This window comes from Tachysurus fulvidraco, chromosome 17 (assembly GCF_022655615.1).
Source record: "Tachysurus fulvidraco isolate hzauxx_2018 chromosome 17, HZAU_PFXX_2.0, whole genome shotgun sequence".
NCBI lineage: Eukaryota > Metazoa > Chordata > Actinopteri > Siluriformes > Bagridae > Tachysurus > Tachysurus fulvidraco.
The window spans coordinates 11887162-11912024 of NC_062534.1; the positions used below are offsets into that span (position 1 = coordinate 11887162).

Sequence of the window (24863 nt, forward strand, 5' to 3'; positions counted from 1 at the left end):
ACTCACTGATGTTCTTGTGTATTTTTCTTGTTCATATTCTTTATTTAGATATGCACTGTTGCAGAAGATTTATTACACTACTTCTCGAAAGTTTAATAAAATTATAGTTATAATGAATCAGCAGTTTTTATACAATCAAAATTGTGAATTCACAATGGAAGTTAAAATAAGCATCCATTTACATTCACCATCCACTTTGTACCTGGTGTGGTCGTCCATGGCTTTAGACTATCCACTTTTTTGTTTTTGTTCATGTTGACATGTTTTCTGCTCACCTGTGTTGTAAAGAGTGATTATTTGAGATACTATAAACTTCCTGTAAGATCAGACCATCCAGGTCATTCTAATATGAGCTCTTTCATCAACAAGGTGTTTCATCATAAAGACCCTTTTAAGTTTTTGTTTTTCACATTATTATAGAGACTGTTGTATGTAAAAATCCAAGGATATAAAATACTCAAACAAGCCCAGCTGTCACTGCCCATGCATGCAACCATGTCAACAAAATCTTAACACATCCACTCTCGCTTCATACTTTAAATTTACATGCATTTTTTACATTTTAATTTACTTTACATTGCCTTAAATTTGCTTATAGTAAAATTGAACCCCTTCTTCCTTTTCATCTTGATCTGACGATCTTTCATATGTTAAGTTAAATGTCATATTCCTCAAAACTATCCTTTACCATGTGATGTTGCTAATTTTCAAAGACTAATGTTAACCACAAAAATGTTCCTTAGAAAACGATGTATCAGAAGTTCCCTTAGGTCCATTTGACCACCAAGTGATTCAGAATACATTGGTTTGTTGATAAGTTGGTTCCTCATGACCATGTGGATGGGGTATAAGTCTTGATAAACAAGGTCAAAAAGTATTTATCTTACCCTCCTTTTCCCGTGATGAGTCTCCCTCTGCATTAACGATTTGAAGTTTTTTTAACACTCCCTCACTCCTGTTTCCTAACTGGTGGACCTGTGGCTAGTGCTGCTTATGTAGTCAAGGGGGTTTCCTGTTATTATTGTATAGTTATGACAATAAAGCAACATCATGCTCCAGCAATGCCAACTGAGGTGGTTGGGCTGTGTCCCAATGTTTCCAGCTGAGAGGATTCCAAAGAAACCACTATGTTAGATACCACCATAAAACGTAATACCAAGCTGCTATAAAACCACATGGTGTAGAACTATGCTTAATGAACTAGATGGAACAAGACTCCCTTGGGGCATGACACAGTTTGCAGCCCAAGTAGAAGATATATGGTGATGTCTCACCAAGACCTTATGTCCTAACAGTTTGTCTGGTCAAAATATTAAATGGGCATTCTCCAAGGGACTAGTTGTTGATGTTTTTGTGGTACATTCAATAAACATTCAGGAATTCACACAATTTGTGCTCCATGAATCAGCAATTCTTAGAGAAGCCAAATGAAGAGAGTGGATATTGTCCTTCTGCAGCGTGAAAAAGTTATTTTAAGACTTTATACAGGCTTTGATAGAATGTTGGCTTCATGCTAGTATTCAACTTTACAGATTACATCAAGAAAAGATTCCTGTCCAGGCCTTCAATGCTCTGTAATAAGGTGCATGTAGCTAGTGCCAGCTAAAGTTTGATGAGCTGTTGATAAGACTTTGTATGATCTGCAGACGAAAGGCCACTGTCCTGCTTTGCAGGTGTATCAGTCCATGTCCACCCTCTTTTATGTGTAGGTACAGCATGATCACACTTGGGCATCCAGTACAGCTTGTCCCAAAAGAACAGCATATATGTCTGCAAGCAGATGTAGATTATAAGTATAAGTGATTAATGTGATTAATTTCCATTTTTCAGGTCTGCCTTTAAACTTCCCTACAGCTTCCTCCCCTAAAACAAACATAAATATTTAAAACCTCTTCTTCCCCAGGACAGACCATTGGGGAGGCTTGGCTTGGCATCTGTATATTCTACAAACAACAGTCCGGTTTACCTTTGCAGAATGCAATGCATTAAAGTCACCTGTACAATGTCAGCTTAGATTGATAGATGAACCCATTCCCATATTTTGGTAAGTGAAGTCTGTGTTAACTTTTTCTTATCTGTGTGACAGCAGAGCACACACCACAACCTTAATACTATCGAGGTTCCAGTTTATTTTTACACTAGACCTCATGAACGGATATTGGCAGGTCACGATGACAAGGCCAAAGTGTTCTGAGCGACATCAACCAGCGAGCCAGCAGAGCCAATCCCTAATTTTTATCCCTGATATATCATCTATTTGGGTCTTTCTTCCTCTTAGAGAGGAACTTCATATATTTTTGATCAATGTTAGTGCGTGAAGTTTAAATATATCAGTCTGTATGGCTTTTAGGGATATAGCTAGTTCTCCACTGTTGTGAGCATTATGTTGACAAAATTACTTTCCATGTACTCCATGTGCCGAAGTCTCACATCCTTTGAAAAGATTGAAATGATGGATTCTTGGTTCTACAATCACCTACAAGAACAGTTTAAAATAAAATCAGTGTTTAATTAGTAAAGGTTGCAATTAGTAAAATAAATCAACATATAAAAAAGGTTGCATGAAGAGAATGGAAGATAAAGTGCGAGGTAACACTAGCAATAAAACAGCAAGATGTATCTGAGTCTAAATGATAACAATATTCAACACATTGGACTCCAGCATAGGGTAGCCCACAGAGCAATAAACCCCCACAATCATTCAATAATTACTTTGCTATATGATAATCACCAATTAACTTTAACCTGCTTGTAGATGACAAAGTCTATTGCTTCCCTGTTGACACTGGTGCTACTTGTTCTTCCATTGCTGTAATAAAATACTGTGGCCCTGTTTCAGCAAAAAAAAAAAAAAAACATGTGCTCCCCATGCTACCTATCAGAAGTGTATGAGTCTAGCTAGGTACTTGCTTTTTTCAACCACAGACCCAGTGTCTGGCCTCATGCAATGACTGAAAGCTTTACAACCTTGAAAAGTGCTGTATAGTCTGATATACATTTTGATGGTTCATGCTCAAACACATCTGACAGGGTGTAGTTATGTGGAAATGGGGTTGTAAAATTGCCTGACAAAGTAGTTGAATCACAATTATTGCCATATACATCTGCACAAGCAGCAGAACATGGCACTTATCTGTGGGAAAAGTAGTATCCATATACACAGACTCCAAATGTACTTATGGCATCAAAGATGCTTTTGCAAAATTATGGAAACAAAGAAATTTCAAAATAGCACATACTGTACCTTCCTGGGTTTTTATCCTGGCACCAGGGAGTAATCAAATTGAAGTGAAGGCATGTAGGTAACTCCAGCAGTTCTTAGAGATCGCCAAGCTACAGCTCCATGGCATGACCTCTGCACCAGCTCTCCTCCTCCCTATGACCCTATACCTGGAACCCTGAAGCCGAGCAAGCTTGTGTCTCATGCAACTCTTCATCTCTGCAAACATCATAAGCCTGCCAGACCCCTTTTGTCAGTTTTTAGTAGAGGTTGATGCATCTGATTGATGAGCTATCTTGTTCCAGAGGAACCACAAGGACAATAAGCCTCATTTTTTTTCTGGTCGCCTCAGCCCCTCCAAACAGAACGATGCTATTAGAGAATGTGAGCTACTGGCCGTCAAACTCACTATGGAAGAGTGGCGTCACTAGTTGGAGGAGGCAGAACAATCATTTCTACCTTGGATTGTATCAGCAGTGTTGAATTTACACTGAATTTACCCTCACAGCTCGATGCACTTAGAAGCATAAGTAAATTTAACTTCAAAGTATGATTGAAATGAAACATATACTGTATAAAAAGAGAGCAGGATGGTGGTGTTGACCAGTAGGCTTCCTCTTCATCTTTGATTTCCCCCATACTCCTATACAGTAGGACCAAGGATAATAGATTTTCCACTGAGATTGAAATCCGCTGCAATCCCATTTCTTTTCATCAATCTTAACGATTTGTCCCTCTGTGATGGGAGGGAATGGATATACATCATAAGGTGTTTGTTGGCCACTCTTAGGTCCTTTAGTTGTCCCTGATAGCCTCTGAGTGCTTCACTTTGATAAGCAAGAGTTCACTGGATTCAATGTAGGTAAATATTCTGTAAGGGAATATAGAAGAAAGCAGCTTGAGAAACTATATGCAGAAATTTAATGAGGGAGATGAGCATACAAATCCAAATATTTAGGCAGAAAGTTGTAGGTAGTGTTCAAAGCAGATATCTACAAATAAGTAAACAGTCCAACCAGGCAAACAATACAAATACACAATATGAAATTGAGAACAAAAAAACAGGCATAATGGGCAAAAATATGAGCATTCAAAGTGAAAATCATGATAAACAATGAAGAATACTTTCTTAGGCATGGTAACTAGAAATTTGTCATGAAGACGCAATGTTATTGTAGTTCCCTTTCGGAACTTGAGCTGCGTCGAAATGCTATGGGAACACCCTCTGCTTGACCGCGCTCTGAACCACGTGTGTAATCTGACCAATAGGCGTTGGGACGTGACGTCATTGGCGGATGACGTCGCGTAAACAGGAAGCTACAAATGGCTGCGAGATGGACAAGATGCTAGCTTCTGCTCGTTCAGGTAAGCGCTGTTTTTCTGATACCGTGTTGCTGATCGAGTGATGGCTGGCAGACAGAATTTCCGTAAATGTGTTTTTCCGTGTCCCCGTTTCATTACCGGGAAGGATTTGGTGTGTTGTTTGCTTGGGAGTGGAGCATGCACAATCGGCTCTCAAGGGAGTCGATTGCTCGCATTGCAGCCGCATGGCTATGCGCACGCTTCGCTCCCGGAGAGCGCTCTTCGAGGAGAGCACTCTCCCTCGCGGCTCCGGTCCCGCTCTTGCCGAGGCAAAGCAGCTCCGGCGCTCATGGGGCTCGCAGGTCGATTTAGCAGCGGGATTGGAGGCGGATGAGTCCTCTCCAGCCTCGTCTGCTGAATCGAGCTCCCGGCTTTCGCGGAGAAGCAGGCCCGTTGGCTGCTTCTTCTCCCGGCTCGAGCAGCGTGGCATTACATGTCTCTCCCTCCGAGGAAGGAGAGCTGATGGATCCTAGCGAGCCCTTGGGCTCCTCACAGCCTGTGCTGTATGAGGAGCTCCTCGAGGTCGAGACACGAGCCGTAGCCAAGCTGGATTTAGATTGGCCGGTGGAGCAGCAGAAGCAACGCACACCCAGTAAGCTGGATGAGCGTTTCCTGCGCCCTGTGTCTCTTCCTCAGCGCCGGAGCCTGCCATTTTTTCCCGATCTGCACGCCGAGGTGTCCAGATCCTGCCACGTGAGGAAGAGATGCTGGCTAGCTATCTCTCCCCTAGCGTAGCATCATCGCTAAAGGCTCCGGTGTTCCCTACTAAGCCACTACATGCTACGCTGGGGTGCTGGGCCGTTGGCTCTGCCACAAGATATGCTCCAGAGCACAGCCCCCTGCCAGCAGGTACCTCCCTCCACTTCCGCCCAAAGTCTCGGTACGGATGGGGGAGACCCGCCGCCTCACAGGAGGTATCAACGGCCGCAGTATGTTGCTCCGGCCGTTCAGGTCATGGAGGCCGGTCTGGCAGCCCTGCCACAGGATGTGCTTCAGGGCGCAGCTTCCCTCCAGCGTTTCGCTCTCCACCTTTCCACCCGAAGGTTCGTTGTGGAGGGGGAGGGTCCGCCGCCTCTCACGAGGTGCCATCAGCTGCAGGGCTTGGCCCCAGCTGCTCTGAGTGGGTCAGAGGCCAGCCCAGAGGGGCTGGTTCCCCTGAGGAACTTTCTGACAGCTTGGGAGGAGCTGCCAGGAGTCTCCCTGTGGGTCCTGCGGATCATAGAGGACGGCTATACAGTTCAGTTTGCGTCCTCTCCTCCCAGTTTCAACGGGATGTGTCCCATCCTGGTGGGACCCGAGCAGGCTCTGGTCCTGGAAAGGGAAGTGTGCACACTCCTGAGGAGAGGAACCATTGAGGTGCTTCCCCCCTCGGTTCGGGAGTCAGGCTTCTACAGCCCGTACTTTGTCGTTCCGAAGAAGGATGGCGGGTTGTGTCCCATTCTAGATCTACGCTCCTTGAACCGCTCTCTCAAGAGGCTCAGATTCAGGATGCTCACCCTCGAGGAGGTCGTGACTCAGATCAGGTCCGGGGACTGGTTCGTCACATTGAATCTGGAAGACGCATACTTTCACGTTTCCATCCTTCCTGCACACAGAAGGTTCCCGAAGGTTTGCTTTCGGGGGCGAAGCTCACCAATATTGGTTCCTCCTGTTCGGCCTAACCTCGTTCAGGAGAGTGCGGTAAGGCCAGCCACTTACTGTGAAGCAGTTCCAAAGGCTGCTAGGGCTCATGGCAGTGGTGTCCAGCGTAATCCCGCTTGGCCTCCTGCACATGAGTCCCCTCCAGTGGTGGCTCCGGGGCAGGGGGTTTTCTCTCAAGGGAAACCCATATCGTTCCATCAAGGTCTCGTGGCGTGCCCTTCGAGCCTTGGAGGTTTGGAAAGACCGAATGTTTCTGTCCCAAGGCCCCATGTTGGGGGCTCCATGTCGTCGTGTGATGCTAACGACGGACGCCTCCCTCATGGGGTGGGGTGCGGTCATGAGTGGCCACTCCGTCCAGGGTCTGTGGAGCGGCCCACGTCTCTCGTGGCACATAAATTGCCTGTAGATGATGGCGGTGTTTTAGGGTTAAAACACTTCCTCCCGGACCTGAGAGATCGCCACATATTGGTCCACTTGGACAATACTGCGGTGGTCTCCTACATCAACCACCAAGGGGGCCTCTGATCTCGCCCTTTGTACAGGCTAGCACGAGCGATCCTCTTGTGGTCTCGGGACAGACTCCTCTCTTTGAGGGCCATTTATATCCTGGGACGGTTGAATGTCAGAGCAGATGCCCTGTCGAGGCAGGGGCCGAGGCCTGGGGAATGGCGTCTCCACTCCGAGGTGGTGGAGTTCATATGGCGGAGGTTCTGCAGAGCCCAGGTGGATCTTTTTGCGACCCCGGGAGACCTCGCACTGTCCCCTCTGGTTCTCCCTCTCTCACCCAGCCCCGTTAGGTCTGGATGCCATGGTCCAGTCGTGGCTGAGGCTATGCCTGTATACCTTTCCCCCAATCGCACTGCTCCCTGGAGTTCTGGAGAGAGTTTGCTGGGTTGGAGTCCGTCTCCTCCTGGTAGCACCCCGATGGCTGGGCAAGCCATGGTTTGCGGATCTGGTGTCCCTACTCGGGGGCCCTCCGCGGGAAATTCCTCCCAGGAGGGATCTCCTCTCACAGGCGGGCGGAACCCTGGTGCACCCCCGCACAGAGCTGTGGAGGCTGTGGCTGTGGCCCCTAAGGGGGCACAGTTCATAGCGGCTGGTCTCACTACCGAGGTAGTAGAGACCCTTCTCCACTCCAGAGCTTCCTCCACGAGCATGTCGTACGCCACACAATGGCGACTGTTTACGTCATGGTGTGAGCACCATGGCCTGGAACCAGTTAACTGCCCGATCGGCTCAGTTCTGGAGTTCTTACAGGAACAGTTTGCCGCTGGGTTAACCCCCTTGACCCTGAAGGGTTACGTGTTTGCAATCGCGGCATTTAGCACCCCGCCGGCGGGGCAGTCGCTGGGTAGGCACCCATTGGTGACACGTTTCCTCCGCGGCACCCGGAGGCTGAGGCCCGGGATGCGACCCAGAGTGCCTGTCTGGGATCTGGCAGTTGTGTTGGCGGCTCTATCGGAGCCCCCCTTCGAGCCATTGACCGAAGTGGCCCTTAGGTTTCTGTCTATTAAGACCACCTTCCTCTTGGCGATTTCCTCCCTGAAGAGGATCGGGGATCTGCAGGCCGTGTCCGTGGCCCCGTCTCGCCTGGAATTTGCCCCTGGCATGGCCAGAGTGTTACTCTATCCGAAACCTGGGTACGTACCGAAGGTGACTTCGGCCCCCTCACGACCTGTCGTGTTGCAGGCATCCTGCCGTGGCGTCTCGGTGCCACACTCCCTGCATCCCTGTGGCGCTTACTGTTACGTCCTTTTCTATTTGTTTTCTGTTTTTGGGTAGGTGTTTGTGTTTCTGTGCAGGATAAACCCTGATTGGTTCCTGAGGGTTACCTGGTGCCATGCCCTGCTGGTCAGCTGACTCCCTCTGGCCTATAAAAGCCTCCACCACCACTTCCTGTTTAGCTTCTTAGGCTCATTTGCTGTAATCACTTGCTTTCTGCTATCTAGTTGTGTGAAATTGCTCTGTGTATTTATATTCTTAGCATTTCCTGTTAATACTGACTCCTGCATGTTCTTTTGACTTTGATTCTGGATTGCCCTTGTTTGGACCTGTTTGCTAAATTGTATATAGTGGTATATAGTATTTCTGGGGAAGTAGGGAGACCGATGCCATTTTGTTTGTACCTTTTTTTGATTGTGTTTATTCTTAGGGAGATAGGGAAGTGATTTGTGTTTTCTTTTTCTTTTATTTAGTAGGGAAGTTAAAGGTTGCAATAAATAGCCGTTTTGTTTGAAGACATGAAGGCTCCTGAAGACATACCCCCATTTGTACACTTGTTTTCCTAGTAAAATATTGTTCTTTCAGTTACCCCTGGTGTCTCGTTCTCGTTCATGTTTCGCCCTCACCCCTAGACGGGGCGTAACATGAAATTGGGCGCTCGTCCTCCCCTGCAATCCTTGTTGTTTGTTTTCTGCTTGTTGTTTGCTGGGGATTTTTTACTTTGTGTGGGAGGTAGTTATGTCATCGGGATTTGAATTGGAGAAATTTGCGATTGCGCCCACGCATGAGCAACTGCTAAAGTGCCGTAAAGATGATTTATTGCTTATTGCCGATTTCTTTGATATTGCTGTTCCTCGTACTGCACTTAAGAGGGACGTTAAAGAGGTGTTGTGCACTGAGCTTGTAAAACAGAAGGTATTACCGGAAGCGGGTGCGGTTTCGGGTGTTGCTTCTCACCTTGAACTCTCTGAAGGTTTGGGTGCTGCGGAAGCAGAGCTCAAATCCGAAGAAGTCATTGGCATAGATCCCATTCCCCCGTCTTTGCCGGATGAGAAGTTGTTGGCGGTCCATCTGAAGGAATTAGACCTGGAACTCTCACGCCAACAATATCAAGGTCAGCTGCTACAGGTCCGAGCACTTGAGCTTGAGACGCAGCGTGACGTTCGTCTGAAAGAGCTCGAGCTCCAGTTAAAGTTTGGCCAGCCCTCAGGTCCATCTCCTGATGACAAGGGGAATATAATTCCTGGGCCAGTGAATAAAATCCTCTCCTCTCCCTGCTGCATCGCATACGGCACTGGTAAGTCCTTCTGATTTCGATGTTGGCAATCAAATCTCGTTAGTTCCGTCGTTCAGAGAAAGTGAAGTCGACATTTACTTTACTGTATTTGAACGCATCGCGACCATATTACAGTGGCCTAGACATATTTGGCCTTTGCTTTTGCAGTGCAAACTGTTAGGAAAAGCACAGGAGGTGTGCTCTGCTCTAACATTAGAACAAAGTTTGGAGTATGACGCGATTAAAGCGGCAGTGTTAGGTGTGTATGAGTTAGTTCCAGAGGCTTATCGTCAGAAATTCAGAAAACATGTAAAAATCCCCAGTCAAACATTTGTTGAATTTGCTCGTGAGAAGAATACTTTGTTTGAGAAATGGTGTAATGTTAGTAAAGTCACAACCTTTGAGCAGTTAAAAGAGTTCATCTTAGTTGAGGAGTTTAAAAACTGTATTTCTGAAAAAATTGTTGTCTATTTGAATGAACAGAAAGTTTCATTTCTTGCTGATGCTGCTGTCTTTGCAGACGAATTTGTGCTCACCCACAAAGTAGCTTTTCCATTAACCCGTTCCTTTTCACGCAATGCAGTAGACCATACTCATAATGTTAGGCATGCACAAAAGGATGAACAATCACTTGACACCACTTTTGCAGCTCGCGAATGTTTTTATTGTCATGAAAAGGGACATGTGATTGCTGTTTGTCCATCATTGCAGCGTAAGAACCAGCGGAAATCTCAGAACATGTCTAAGGGTGTAGTGTCGGAACTCAGAGCCGGTCTCCAAGTCGACACATCACAGGGTGATCTCCACACTTAGACTTTTTGGTTACTAAAGACTGTTTTAGTTAGACTTAACTGTTAACTCTATAATTACTACAGAAATACTGAGAAAACTCCTCAGACCTGGATGAGAATGACTTCTTTATTGTGGTCAATCAGCCAACAAATTCTAAGAGAAATTGCCAAATTAAAAGTAACAAAATTGCCAAATTAAAAGTAACAAAGTTGCCAAATTAAAAGTAACAAATGAAACCCCCCAAAAAGAGCATGTCATGCAAAATCAATCAAGAAAAACAAGAACTCTCGCGACGTCCTTGCAAAAATAAAAACACCCACCTTGACCCGCGGACACGTGCACGCGCCCGCACGCGCGCGCGCCCCCACACGCACACACACACCTTCAACCCCGAAGAACCAAAAAAAAACCTCAGATATCTTCTCAATATATACCCTGGCGCTCCTAGGAGCCCAGGTGCCATATCACCTTATTTACCGGAATCACCTCCTATGTTTTCTAAATACACTGACCCAATTTCGCCTTATTTCCCATTACCTTTCACCCATATGCCCATTTATGGATTTTCCTCCCCTTATTTTTCATGACCTCAGACTAAACACCTGGGCCTTCTTCAGTCTGCACAACAAGTTTATGAGCACCACATGCCCATTTATGGATGTTCCTCCCCTTATTTTTCAGGGCCTAGGTCTGTGGACCACTGTTTTTTTCATTCTACATAACATGTTATTGCTATGGACCAAGGTCTGAGAACCATGGTGTTCTTCATTTTCCATAACAATTTATGAGCTAAGGTCTGGGAACCATGGTCTTTTCCCTTCTACATAACAAGTTGTTATTACAAATGTGCTCAGACTGACTAGGCCTGACAGCCCCGAATCTGGTGCAATAAACATCTTTGGCCTACAACATCACCTACATATGTCTTATGACAGCAATTGTAATATTTTGCAAGGCCTAATACTTTACTTTGGTTATAGTATTGTAAGGAATAATATTTTAATTATTTCTACTAAGATTTTTTTACAATAGTAGCCTTCGTTCGTGTTCCTTCTCCTGAGACACTAAACTCTGTTGACCCAACCTTTGAACCATTTGTTTGTGATGATGCCGTTGCTTAGTCTGATTCTGAGTTTAAACCTGTGCGTATCTTGCGAGATACGGGTGCTGCACAGACTTTCATTTTAGAAAGTGCGTTACCATTTTCTTCTCAGTCCAGTTGTGGGTCTGATGTGTTAGTTCAGGGAATTGAGTTGGAGATAGTGCGAGTTCCTTTACACAGCATTTATTTGCGTTCTGACATTGTGACTGGCCTAGTCAAAGACGCTGTACGTTCTAAATTGCCGGTAAAAGGAATTTCCCTTATTCTTGGAAATGATCTAGCTGGAAGTAAAGTTACTGCTTTACCCGAGGTTACTGATGTACCGTGTGCATCTAGTGAAGATGATGTGTTGGTGCAGGAGTTTCCCAATGTTTTCCAGTCTTGTGTTGTCACTCGTGCACAAGCCCGTAAGTTTGAGGATGAGATTGATCTTTCTAACTCATTTATGGGATCCGAAATGTCTCATACAAAGGCTGAAGTAGGAAAAGAATGTACTTCAGGTGTAATTGTTCAGCCTAGCTTTGATTTTCCTTTCAGTAAGCAACAATTAGTTAGTGCACAAAGAGATGACCAAACACTGTTGACATGTCAGTCCTCTGTGGTAGATAAGTCTGATTTGCCTCGATATGCAATTGCATATTTTCTAGAGGATGGTGTACTCATGTGTAAGTGGAGTCCAGAGAAAATCAAACAGGATTGGAGTTCTGTATTTCAGATTGTTGTTCCACAAACTTACCGTGGGTATGTATTAAGTCTAGCCCATGACCACAAACTTTCAGGACACCTAGGTGTTCGGAAAACCTATAATAAGCTCTTGAAACATTTCTTCTGGCCAGGAATGAAGTCCTCTGTGTCACAGTATTGCCATTCGTGCCATTCATGTCAAATTGCAGGGAAGCCTAATCAGATTGTGCCTCCAGCACCTTTAAAGCCAGTTCTAGTTTTAAACGAACCGTTTGAAAAGCTTGTGATAGACTGTGTAGGACCTTCGCCCAAGACTAAGTCGGGACATATGTATTTGTTAACTATGATGTGCTCTGCCACTAGATTTCCCGAAGCCATCCCATTACGTTCTCTGAAGTCCCCCAACATTGTGAAGGCCCTTGTAAAATTTTGCACCACTTTTGGTCTACCCAAGGTCATTCAGTCTGACCAAGGTACGGATTTTACTTCTCGAGTGTTCCAAAAAGCCATGAACGAACTGAACATTACTCACACTGTGTCTAGTCCATATCATCCTCAATCACAAGGCCTGATTGAACGATTCCACCAAACCTTAAAAACTATGATTCGTACTTATTGTGTGGAACATCAGAGGGATTGGGATGAGCAGGTACCACTTTTGTTGTTTGCAGTTCGTAACACTATGCAAGAGTCTGTAGGTTTCAGTCCAGCTGAATTAGTCTTTGGACATTCCCTCCGTGGACCCTTAAAGTTGCTTCAAGAGCATCTTCTTGCTGATGTCCCCTCTTCTCAGTCTCCTACCCATGTGTTAGATCATGTCATTTCCTTTCGTGAAAGATTGCATTCTGCCTGGAAGTTAGCTCGTCAGTCGTTGGCCTCTTCACAGTCCAAAATGAAAGCTAATTATGACAAAAAACAGTCAAACGTTCATTTGCAGTTGGTGATAAAGTGCTCGTATTGATGCCTTTGCCAGGCTCCTCTCTGCAAGCAAAGTTTCAGGGGCCATATGAAATAGAGGAAAACTAAGTGATCTAGACTATGTTGTACGAACTCCTGAAAGGCACAGAAAGTCCCGTGTTTGCCACATTAACATGTTAAAGTCATATGTTGTCCATTCAGATTTTGAAAATTCTAAATCTTCTCCAACAACTTGCCCCTCTGTAGCAGTTCCTGTGGAAGTTGTTTCATCTGATGATTCTCCCTGTGCAGATGATCTTCGTTTAGGCAGTACTGCCATATCCAGTGGTCGGTTACCAAATTCAGAAACCCTTGTGATTTTAAGTTCAAAACTCTCCCACTTATCTGAGTCATCCCGAAATGAGTTGTTGAAATTAATTGAAAGATTTTCATCACTTTTCTCCGATGTGCCTACTGTTACTTCTGTATTAAAGCATGATATTGATGTTGCTGACCATCGTCCGATCAAACAGAATGCTTATCGAGTAAATCCGGTCAAATGTCAGATAATGAAACAAGAAACCGACTACCTCGTGAGGCATGGTTTAGCCGCGCCTAGTTCTAGTCCCTGGTGCTCACCCTGCTAGTTGGTTCCCAAACCTGATGGCTCCTCACGTTTCTGCACAGACTACAGAAAGGTTAACCAGGTCACCAAAGCGGATTCCTATCCCCTCCCACGAATTGAAGATTGTGTTGACCGAATTGGAAGATCTCAGTTTGTAACTAAATTAGACTTACTAAAGGGTTATTGGCAAGTGCCGCTTACAGAACGTGCCTCCGAAATTTCTGCGTTCGCTACTCCAGATATCTTCTTACAGTATAAGGTGTTAGCTTTTGGTCTTCGGAATGCTCCAGCAACGTTTGATGTGTAAAGTTCTGTCCAATGTGAACAACTGTGAAGCTTATCTCGATGATGATGTGTGTTATTCAGAGACCTGGGAAAGTCATTTGAACACATTAGAAAAGGTGTTCTCTAGATTTAAGGAAGCCAACTTAACTCTCAACCTTGCCAAATGTGAGTTTTGTCATGCTACAGTTACATATCTAGGTAAAGAAGTTGGCCAAGGTACCGTAAGACCAGTAGAAGCCAAAGTTAGTGCCATTGTTAACTTTCCTACACCTCAGACAAAGAGAGAACTCCGGCGCTTTCTAGGCATGGCTGGGTACTAGAGTTTCTGTAGAAAATTTTCTGATGTAGTGAAACCCCTTACTGACAACCTCCGAAAAGCTGCTCCTTTTGTTTGGTCTCCTCCGTGTCAGGTTGCTTTCGATTCTTTAAAGAATTTGTTATGCAGTGCACCAATTTTATCAACTCCTGACTTTTCAAAGCATTTAAACTCGAGGTTGACGCTAGTGGTACTGGTGCAGGTGCTGTACTTCTGCAGGAAGATGAAAATGGAATCGACCACCCCTTGTGTTTCTTTTCAAAAAAATTCAACCGTCATCAATGTAACTACAGTACCATTGAGAAAGAAGCCCTTGCCCTCTTGATAGCTTTGCAGCAATTTGAGGTTTATGTTGGTTCAAGTCCACAACCTGTTGAAGTTTTTACTGATCACAACCCTCTAGTATTTCTGCAAAAATTCTGTAACAAAAAGTCCACGGAGGGAATGTCCAAAGACTAATTCAGCTGGACTGAAACCTACATACTCTTGCATAGTGTTACGAACTGCAAACAACAAAAGTGGTACCTGCTCATCCCAATCCCTCTGATGTTCCACACAATAAGTATGAATCATAGTTTTTAAGGTTTGGTGGAATCGTTCAATCAGGCCTTGTGATTGAGGATGATATGGACTAGACACAGTGTGAGTAATGTTCAGTTCGTTCATGGCTTTTTGGAACACTCGAGAAGTAAAATTCGTACCTTGGTCAGACTGAATGACCTTGGGTAGACCAAAAGTGGTGCAAAATTTTACAAGGGCCTTCACAATGTTGGGGGTCTTCAGAGAACGTAATGGGATGGCTTCGGGAAATCTAGTGGCAGAGCACATCATAGTTAACAAATACATATGTCCCGACTTAGTCTTGGGCAAAGGTCCTACACAGTCTATCACAAGCTTTTCAAACGGTTTGTTTAAAACTAGAACTGGCTTTAAAGGTGCTGGAGGCACAATCTGATTAGGCTTCCCTGCAATTTGACATGAATGGCACGAACGGCAATACTGTGACACAGAGGACTTCATTCCTGGCCAGAAGAAATGTTTCAAGAGGTTATTATAGGTTTTCCGAACACCTAGGTGTCCTGAAAGTTTGTGGTCATGGGCTAGACTTAATACATACCCACGGTAAGTTTGTGGAACAACAATCTGAAATACAGAACTCCAATCCTGTTTTATTTTCTCTGGACTCCACTTACGCATGAGTGCACCATCCTCTAGAAAATATGCAATTGCATATGGAGGCAAATCAGACTTTTAATCAGACTTTTATCTATTACAGAGGATTGACACCTCAACAGTGTTGCATCAGCTTTTTGAGCACTATCTAATTGTTGCTTACTGAAAGGAAAACAAAGCTAGGCTGAACAATCACACCTGAAGAACATTCATTTTCTACTCCAGCCTTCGTATCAGACATTTCTGAACCCATAAATGAGTTAGAAATATCAATCTCATCCTCAAACTTACAGGCTTGTGCACGAGTGACAACCCATGACTGGAAAACATTGGGAAATTCCAGCACTAACACATCATCTTCACTAGATGCACACGGTACTTCAGTAACCTTGGGTAAAGCAGTAACTTTACTTCCAGCTAGATTGTTTCCAAGAATAAGGGAAATTCTTTTTACCGGCAATTTAGAACATACAGCGACTTTGACTAGGCCAGTCACAATGTCAGAACGCAAATAAATGCTGTGTAAAGGAACGCACACTATCTCCAACTCAATTCCCTGAACTAACACATCAGACCCACAACTGGACTGAGAAGAAAATGGTAACGCACTTTCTAAAATGAAAGTCTGTGCGGCACCCGCATCTCGCAAGATACGCACAGGTTTAAACTCAGAATCAGACAAAGCAACGGCACCATCACAAACAAATGGTTTAAAGGTTGGGTCAACAGAGTTTAGTGTCTCAGAAGGAACACAAACGAAGGCTACACCCTTAGACATGTTCTGAGATTTCCGCTGGTTCTTACGCTGCAATGATGGACAAACAGCAATCACATGTCCCTTTTCGTGACAATAAAAACATTCGCGAGCTGCAAAAGTGGTGTCAAGTGATTGTTCATCCTTTTGTGCACGCCTAACATTATGAGTATGGTCTACTGCATTGCGTGAAAAGGAACAGGTTAATGGAAAAGCTACTTTGTGGGTGAGCACAAATTCGTCTGCAAAGACAGCAGCATCAGCAAGAAATGAAACTTTCTGTTCAACAATTTTTTCAGAAATACAGTTTTTAAACTCCTCAACTAAGATTAACTCCTTTAACTGCTCAAAAGTTGTGACTTTACTAGCATTACACCATTTCTCAAACAAAGTAGTCTTCTCACGAGCAAATTCAACAAATGTCTCTCACAGGAGCTAGCATCTTGTCCATCTTGCAGCCATTTGTAGCTTCCTGTTTACGCAACATCATCTGCCGATGACGTCACATCCCAACGCCTATTGGTCAGATTACACACGTAGTTCAGAGCGCGGTCACGCAGAAGGCGTTCCCATAGCATTTCGACGCAGCGTCTCGTTCCTCAGGGAACTAGGGTTACGGTCGTAACCTAGAGACAGGTTTAAGTATATGAGGAAACAGGAAATGAGCCATTCTACATGCATGAATATGTAGAATCTATCAATACAATTTTTATTAACATCCATCCATCCATCCATCCATCCATCCACACTTCCATATCTATACTGCTTATAAAACTGGGTTGCAGGGATCTGTCTATAATTATACAATTTGTGAGAATAAATAAAATCTTACTTACTGTTACTGTGCACCTACAAGAAATATGACAACATTTTGTATGATTTATTATTGTTTTTAATCTACTAAATTAAACAATTTTTTTTTAACTTCCCTACCCTGGTTTTCAGAATACCTAGCCTTGGGAATGACAAACTTCATTATAAAAAAAAAAATAATAAAATTAAAGTCTAAAAAAATAATAAAAAAAAAGTCTGCTTATCAGCCACCATAAACTAATGAAGAAATAATGTCCACTCTGTGCAATTTGGATCGGATTGGTGGTAGGATTGCAGGATAAGATGATCTCTTCTCTCAGAATTTACAAGGATCTTTTGCAGAAGCTTAAATTTTTCCTTGTAGAAGGCAGTTTAATAAGTCATTTTAAAATAGAATTTTGGCAGGAGAGCATGGTAAGAGTTGAGATTTATCTGGAGTAGTTATTTCTTCCTCATTCTCTCTGTTGTTTTTAATTCTCTTTGATTGCTGCTTAACACATCCTATAGCCTGGGAACAGGGCAAGACATCTTCCTTAACTTGAAAGATAGAGGGCAGAGGAGGCCCATGGATGAGGAAAGAGAGGAGAAGAGGTGTCTTTGGCTAATATGAGGGAAATGAATTGGGAGTAGCACTGATATCTACAATTGGAGATGGACAGGTAATGACCAGATCCATAGCATTTTCACCCTTGTGTGTACTGGAGCTTGTAGAAGAGGAGGCTCCCTGAAGACAAAACACAGAGCTTTTTTCTGCAGTCTATACAGGCTCAAGTGGGAGAGATCTTTATTTTTCTCAACACCCACTATGGCAGCTGGATTTTCATAGCAAATATTGCACTACAGTTGCACACATCTGCACTTTATTCATAATAAATATATATATATATATATATATATATATATATATATATATATTCTAGAATTTTCTCCAGGATCAGTATATACGTATATACAGTTGTTTGAAAAAGTGTTGGCCCCCTTCCTGATTTTATTTATTTATTTATTTTTTGGCTTGTTTGTCAAACCTGAATGTTTTAGATCATTAACTAATTTAAATATTAGTCAAAGATCACACAAGTAAACACAATCTGTAGTTCCTGATGCTGGGCTGATGCTATGGGAATGCTTCTGTGAGGAAGTGTCTGAAGCTCTGAAGTGTCTGAAGCTCTGCATGCACACACGCCAATTTAATGGCTCAGGAAGTACACGTGACAAAGTTATTACACACCAGTAAGTCCATATAAGGGCCATGTTCGACCACCATTTTATTCGTGACACACCCAGGATAATTAGGATAATTTAGGAGCAATACTTGGATAAAATGCCATTTGACTGACTAATATTTTCTATGTAATTAGTTGATGGTAGCAAGCACTGTTCCCACGTGTTTCTACAGACTGTGGTGTATGGACTTCCTGGGGAGGAGACACCAGCAGTAAGAGTTCTGCGAGCATTAATTTTTACAGACAAACTTGTTTTTTATTTATTTTTTTATTTTATTAATTAAATTCTGTATAGTTAATACACTTTTATTATTATTATTACTGTGACCTGACTGTTGGAAGTTTGAGGCATGTTTATTATTCTAAATTCTTCTATTTTTCTATTTAACGTGTCATAACTTGGGTTTCCTTCCACATATTTGCCTGAAATTTACCAGGATTGTTCCAAATTATGAACTTTGCAAGTAAAATAATCTATTTTCGTTGAACTATGTGTTTGTAAAATAAATACTTTCCTCCTCAAGTCATCCCGGGTCAATTTGACTCGGCCACATTTAGTGGGGCAATAGGTCACACTTTTGCCCTTTTCAGCGCAATGAACATACATACAGACACAAAAATGCACACATAAAATGTTCACTAACACACACCCAAAACACACACTCACTCACACACACACATGCACACACAAACATACACACAAATTGGGCATTGCATTTCATTAGGCCTCCAGAAAAAAAAAAAGCTACACATTTGTAAATGTAAATATTTCTCACTTTTGATATACGCTTGCCTAGCAGAGGGCAAAATATGATCTACCGAAATTATGCCACACACACACACACACACACACACACACACACACACACACACACACACACACACACACACACGCAAGCATCAATGAACGCTAAATTAAAAAGATTTAAAGTTTTAAACTGAGACTTAAAACCTTCTAAATTTGAGGCCTTCTGAATGTGCAAAGGGAGGCTGTTACACAGTTTTGGGGCGATGGTTGGTGATATAGCTTGGAGCGATGTTGTGAAATGCTTTAAAAACCATCAATAAAATTTTGAAATCAATTCTATATTAGACTGGAAGCCAGTGAAGAGTAGATAATACTGGAGTTATGTGTTCTCTAATTTTTGTTCCAGTTAGAAACCTAACCACCGCATTCTGCACTAATTGCAGACGAGATAGATTGTGTTTGCTTATCCCAACATACAGAGAATTGCAATAGTCCAGTCTTGAGGAGATAAAAGCATGCAGTATGGCCTGTAGGTCTTTAGTATTAAGGATTGGGCATTGCAATTCATTGGGCCTCCAAAAAAACAAAAACAATCATTTGTAAATACTTCACACTTGTTATATGCATTTGTCCAGCTGGGGACAATATCTTCTCTTCTCTTCTTCTTCTACCAACAAGCTTCACACACACACACACACACACACACACACACACACACACACACACACACACACACACACACATTGTGTTTTCATATTCAAATCATATTTGTTTCCTCTCTCTTATTTAGGAATTTAGTTGCATCAGTCAGCTTTGACCTGGGGATGTTTGACATACACCAGCCAGTTGTTATTTTTTTGTTGTTATATTTAATAATTTCTGCTTATTTTATTCAAAAACATGGCATAATTGAGGTTTATTGTTTCTAAATATAATAAGTAGCATAAGAGGTGTAGTAAAGAAAGTTTTATTCACAAGAAATTATGCCATGTTTTTGAGTGCTGTGTGTGTGTGTGTATGTGTGTGTGTGTGTGTGTATGTGTGTGTGTGTAGCCCATTTTTGGGTGATCAGATGGCATCTGGTAGGCAAAATAGACATAACAAGTGTAAAATGTTCACAAATGTAAGCTGATCACACAGAATGGTGATAATTGTATAATTGTTGATTTATAAGCATTCAAGTCAATTAGACCTGGAAAAAACAGGTTTTATTATTTACTGACATTAAAAATGGTTTCAAAACAATCTCCTGGCTTTGAAATATACCAGCCTGTAAATGTGCAGTACCTTTTGTGCTTCTATAGTGCTTCTAAATTTCTGGGGTTTTTTTTTACTAGAAAATGAGGCATTTTTGTATATTAATGAGGTTTATTATACCAAATATTACAAACATTTTTTGTAAACAAGTTAGACCATAAAGGTGGAAAAAAAGGCTATCATATTGTAATGAAGCGTCATAGGGCAGAGGATCCATTTGCGAGCTTTATTAGAACTCTCGTAGTACAACAGGCAAGGGTCAATATCGAGGTCAAGATAACAGGCAGAGGGTCAGGACGGACGACAGGAATACAAAACAAAGTAACAAACCGGGAAAATCACGAGACAGGAAATGCTCAGATTGATAGCCATGGCAAAGTGAGACTTCGCACAGTCAAGTTCAAGTTCGCTTATGTAGGAAATGGGTGATTGGAAACAGGTGGCGGTGTACTCAGTCCAGGTAAGAGGGTTATGGGAAGCTACTAATACTCAGGGGAAGGTTCCCTCTGGTGGCGATCGGAGGACGAGTCAGATGCTTCAACCATGACACATATATACTTCATTTTTTATAAGCAGTCAAAACAGACAAGGTCAACTTGAGCGCTCCTAATTTGCGTAGGAATGCAGACGAGGTCTGCAGAAGGGTTAAAGTAAATTTTTCTGACTGAAGTCAGTGGTGCATTTACTGTGATATTTGATACATTTTCATAGAATGCAAGCATTTTACATGCTGTTATGACGAAATCAGCTCTGTATATTAGACATATTATATATTAGATTTAAAGTTAGCCTAGACATCCTTTACAAAAATAAGAAAATGTGTATTAATAAAACAAAGGACGACATTTTATTTAGATCACCTAAATTGCTTCCACATACTTCCGTGTTTCCCGTGGGCGGGGTTGGATTACCAAAGTAAGTATTGCTGTAGATTCATTATTTTACATTATTTTCAATATTATAATATATACAATATTATACATTATTTTATTCATTTTAAACATGATAACTCATCTAGTTGGGTTAAAATAACCCAGCGTTGGGTTCGTCCCTTTTTGACCCAGCGCTGGATTGCCAAAATAAACCGAATTGGGTTGTTTTTAACCCAGCATTTTTTTTTAGAGTGTACAGTCCACCTCAGGCGTTTCGGGGAGCAGTTGGGTCTGTGCCTGCCCCCTTCCTTGCATGGATCTCACTAGGTTAGCACTTGCCAGTGTGCTGTTTCAGGGCACCCAGGCGGTCTATGCGAGGTTGACACCACTATCAGTTTTGGAACTGCAGGCTCTGAACTGTACTCTAGACTAACAAGTTCAAGATGCTCACGTTCAAGGTTAATGTGTCCCAGATCAGGTCCAAGGACTGGTTTGTGACGATCGACCTCAAAGACGATCATTTTCACATTGTGTTCTTCCTTTTCGACTAGCCCTTTCATGATGCACATTTACAAAGTGCATGGATGCTGCCCTGGCACCTGACAACTGGCTGCCCTGGCACCTGGCTCATTCTGGCCCAGTCGAAGGCTATGGCAGCCAGTCATTAAGATGCTGTGCTTGCCCATATGAGGTCTCTAGGCCTCAGGTTGAACCCAGAAAAGTGTGTGCTTTCTCTTTTTCAGAGAACCACCTTTCTGGGGGTAGTTTGTTACTCCACCACGATGCGGGCATATCTGTCTTCCGCTCAGGTGGCTTCCATCTTGTCAGCAGTGAAAGCTATTCGGTTAGGCCGAGGCCAATTTGTCGCCAGGGCACAGAGGGTGCTCAGCCTCAGGTCAGCCATTCTGGCTCAGGGGTGTGCACTTTCATTCTCGCAGACATTCCCTCAGGGTTATAAGGGTTACGCGCCGTGGGCTTCATACACTTCTTATGTGGAAAAGACCCCGGGTCCTGGATTTGGGTCCCACTCTAGGAGCCCCCTGTTCAAGTTGGTGCAGTAGATTCTGCTCTGGGCAGAGACCAGATTACTTTTGCTGACAGCGCTTTTCATTCCTGTCAAGGCAGGTGCTGAGGCCCGGGGTGTGGCATCTCCACCCCCATGTGGTGGAGCGAATTTGGCAGATTTTCGGCCAGGCAGAAGTGGATCTTTTTGCCTCCAAGCAGTCGACCCACTGTTTGCTGTGGTTTTCCCTCTTTCCCTTTGGGTCTGGATGCCTTGGTATGGATGTGGCTGAGGCTCTGTCTGTATGCATTTCCCCCGGTAGCTCTGCTCCCCCAAGTCCTAGCCAGAATGCAAAACGACCGAGTCAAACTTCTCCTAGTTGCTCCTCTCAAGTTTGGTTCACGAACCTAGTCTCCCTCCTGGATGGCACTGCATGGGAGGTTCCTGTCAGGAAGGATCTCCTCTTTAAGGCATAGGGGCAATCCTACATCCCCGCTCCAAGATGTTCTTTTCTCAGGGCCTGTCCCCATTTACTTAACAGGTGTACATGGTCGCCATTGCTGCAAATCCTGACCCTGTCCTCGGGGCCTCCTTGGGTAGGCACCCTCTGGTCTCTCATTTTCTGCATGGTGTCAGGCAACTGAGGCCTTCCTGTAGACTGCGCCATCCTTCCTGGGACCTCACTGTGGTCCTGGAGTGGGTTCTGAAAGCCCCCTTTGAGCCCATGGAGTCAGCCTCTGAGAAGTTTCTGACCCTGAAGATGGCTCTGCTCCTAGCCTTGGCCTCTCTAAAAAGAGTGGGTGATTTGCAGGCCAACCTGCCTAGAATTTGCCCCTTTCATGTCCAAGGCTATTCTGAACTCCAGGGCAGGATATATCCCTAAGGTGCCCAGGATGGCGGGTTGTCCAGTCATCCTGCAGGCCTACTGTCCCCCGCCCCATGGGTCGTTGGAACAGGAGAGGCTGCATTTGCTCTGCCCAGGCCTTGAGGACTTATGTCCATGGCTCAAGTTTGTGGCCTAATTCCTCTGCCCTTTTCATCTGTTTTGGGGGTTGGAATAAGGTTATCCAGTTTCCAAACTGTGCCTGAAGTATTGGGTAGTGAAGGCCATTACTCAGGCCTGTGAGGCATGCGGTCTTGCCTCACCTCTTGCTCGCCTTGTCCAGTGCCTTAGCCAGGGGTTATCCCCTTGAAGATATTTGTGCTGTTGTGTGTTGGTCCTCTCCACACACCTTTATCAGGTTCTATAACCTAGACTTGGACCCCACTCTGATGTCCTGTTCCCAGTCTGCTCATGCTCTCTGATGGCCTCGGGCTCAGTTATCGACCGTTGTGTGGCAACGTGGGTATTGGCATTCCCATAGCATCAGCCCTGAGGCAGCATCTTCTTCCCTTCTCAGGAAACCAGGTTACATTCGTAACCTGGTGTAGTTTTCAATAAATTGGCAACATCTGTTTTTTTTTGTCTCTTACTCCTTTTTCTTCTTTTGACATTTTGTAACAATTCTAACAACCTAGTTATATTCTACCAGCACAAAATGCAAATACATGGAATGTTTCCCTCGGTCATAAGACTTTGTTCAGGATTGTATATATAGTAGTCCAGTCTTGAAATGACAAGAAACTGAAAAATCACCTAAGCAGCCTGTGTAAATAAAAATGGTTGAATCCTTTTGATGTTGTAGAGAAGAAACCTACACCAGCATGACTCAAAAGAGAGACACAGATAAAATTAAATTCTTTAATTTGCACAGTTTGATAATTCAGGCAGTCTAATAATTAAAAAAACCCAGGCAAGCAGGGCAATGTAGGGTAGACATTAAACAACGTCAGCAGCAGTCCAGTAATCTAAAAAATAGGCAAACAGGGCAATGTAGAGCAGGCAGAAACTGAAAGAAAAAACAGTCTGGTAATCAAAATACCCTAACCCTAACCCTAGGGCAGGCAAAAACAGTCCAAAAATCTAAACCCAGAAACTGGACAGTACAGGGTAGGCAGGAAACAGAAACTAGAAAACCAGGCAGGTTCAAACCAGGCTGAAGTATCATAGGGAAGGCAGAATCACCAGCGAGCATGCTTGAACAGGTTTGTTTCTGGAGATATGGAAGTGAATACGCAGGACTCTGGGGAGCTTGAGTCGGACCACCATTGGGTTGAGCACCTTGGAGATGAGAAATAGCCCAACAAAGCATGGCACAAGCTTCCTGCAGATGAGATCCAGACTGGGGTGCCAGATGGCCCTTGTGAGATTCTCCTTGAAGAATTGAGAAGGCCCATACAAGCTTTTCTCCAGAAATGTCAGCAACTTTTGACCAGGGCAATGGTGGAGGGGACAGAGGCCTCCAGTTCCTGGTTAGAGAAAAGCAGTTCCCACTCATCGACAGCATAGTTCTGCTTGGAGGGGCTGAGACACTGTGTGTAGAAAGTGCAGGGGTGGAGTTTGTTGTCTTTGGGGTATTGAGTCAGAAGCATCCAGGTCAGAAGCATTCGTGTCCACAATAACCCCATGGGCAGGCTCCGGCAGGGTCAGGATCTGAGCAGAGGTAAACAGTTCCTTAAGTCTGATAAAGGCTACTTTCAGCTTTAAGGTGGAGGTGAGCTGATGTACGGGTGTGGAAATGGAACTATAGCTCTGGAAGAACCTCCGATAGATATTGGCATTTCCCAGAAATTGCTGGAGTTGTTTGTGGAACTCTGGACATGGCCAGTCCTTCACAGCCTTTATCCGATCAGGGTCCATCTGTACACTACCAACTGAGATAATGAATCCCAGGAAGTAAGTTCTGGAAACATGAACTCACACTTCTCAGCTTTTAAGAAAAGATGATTCTGGAGAAGGTGCCGGAGCACAGAGCAGACATGGTTGATGTTCCTCCAGGGAGCGGGAAAAGTTTAGGGTGTTGTCGAGATAGATTATTGGCATTAAGCCCACAGTAGTCCATGCATGAATAGAGGGACTTGTCTTTCTTCACTAAAAAGAAAAAAAGGCTCCACTGGGGATGAGGACAGGTGAATCATTCTGGCAGTACGAGACTTCTGGAAGTACTTGCTCATGGCCTTTATCTCGGGAGCTGTCAGGTGGTACAGGTGACCCTGTG

At 43.7% G+C, this 24863-nt stretch overlaps 1 protein-coding gene across 1 annotated transcript in view; it reads right to left on the reverse strand.

The window, feature by feature from the left end:
* Nucleotides 1-1764: 1764 nt before the first annotated feature.
* LOC125139119 overlaps nt 1765-24863 on the reverse strand; it is a 28726-nt gene continuing 5627 nt past the window's right edge. Inside the window, exons 2-3 of the mRNA XM_047802067.1 lie at nt 3245-4091; nt 1765-2476 (exon numbers count right to left, since the gene is read on the reverse strand). The gene's annotated coding sequence lies outside the window, so the exon portion shown is untranslated. The remainder of the gene's footprint in view (nt 2477-3244; nt 4092-24863) is intronic.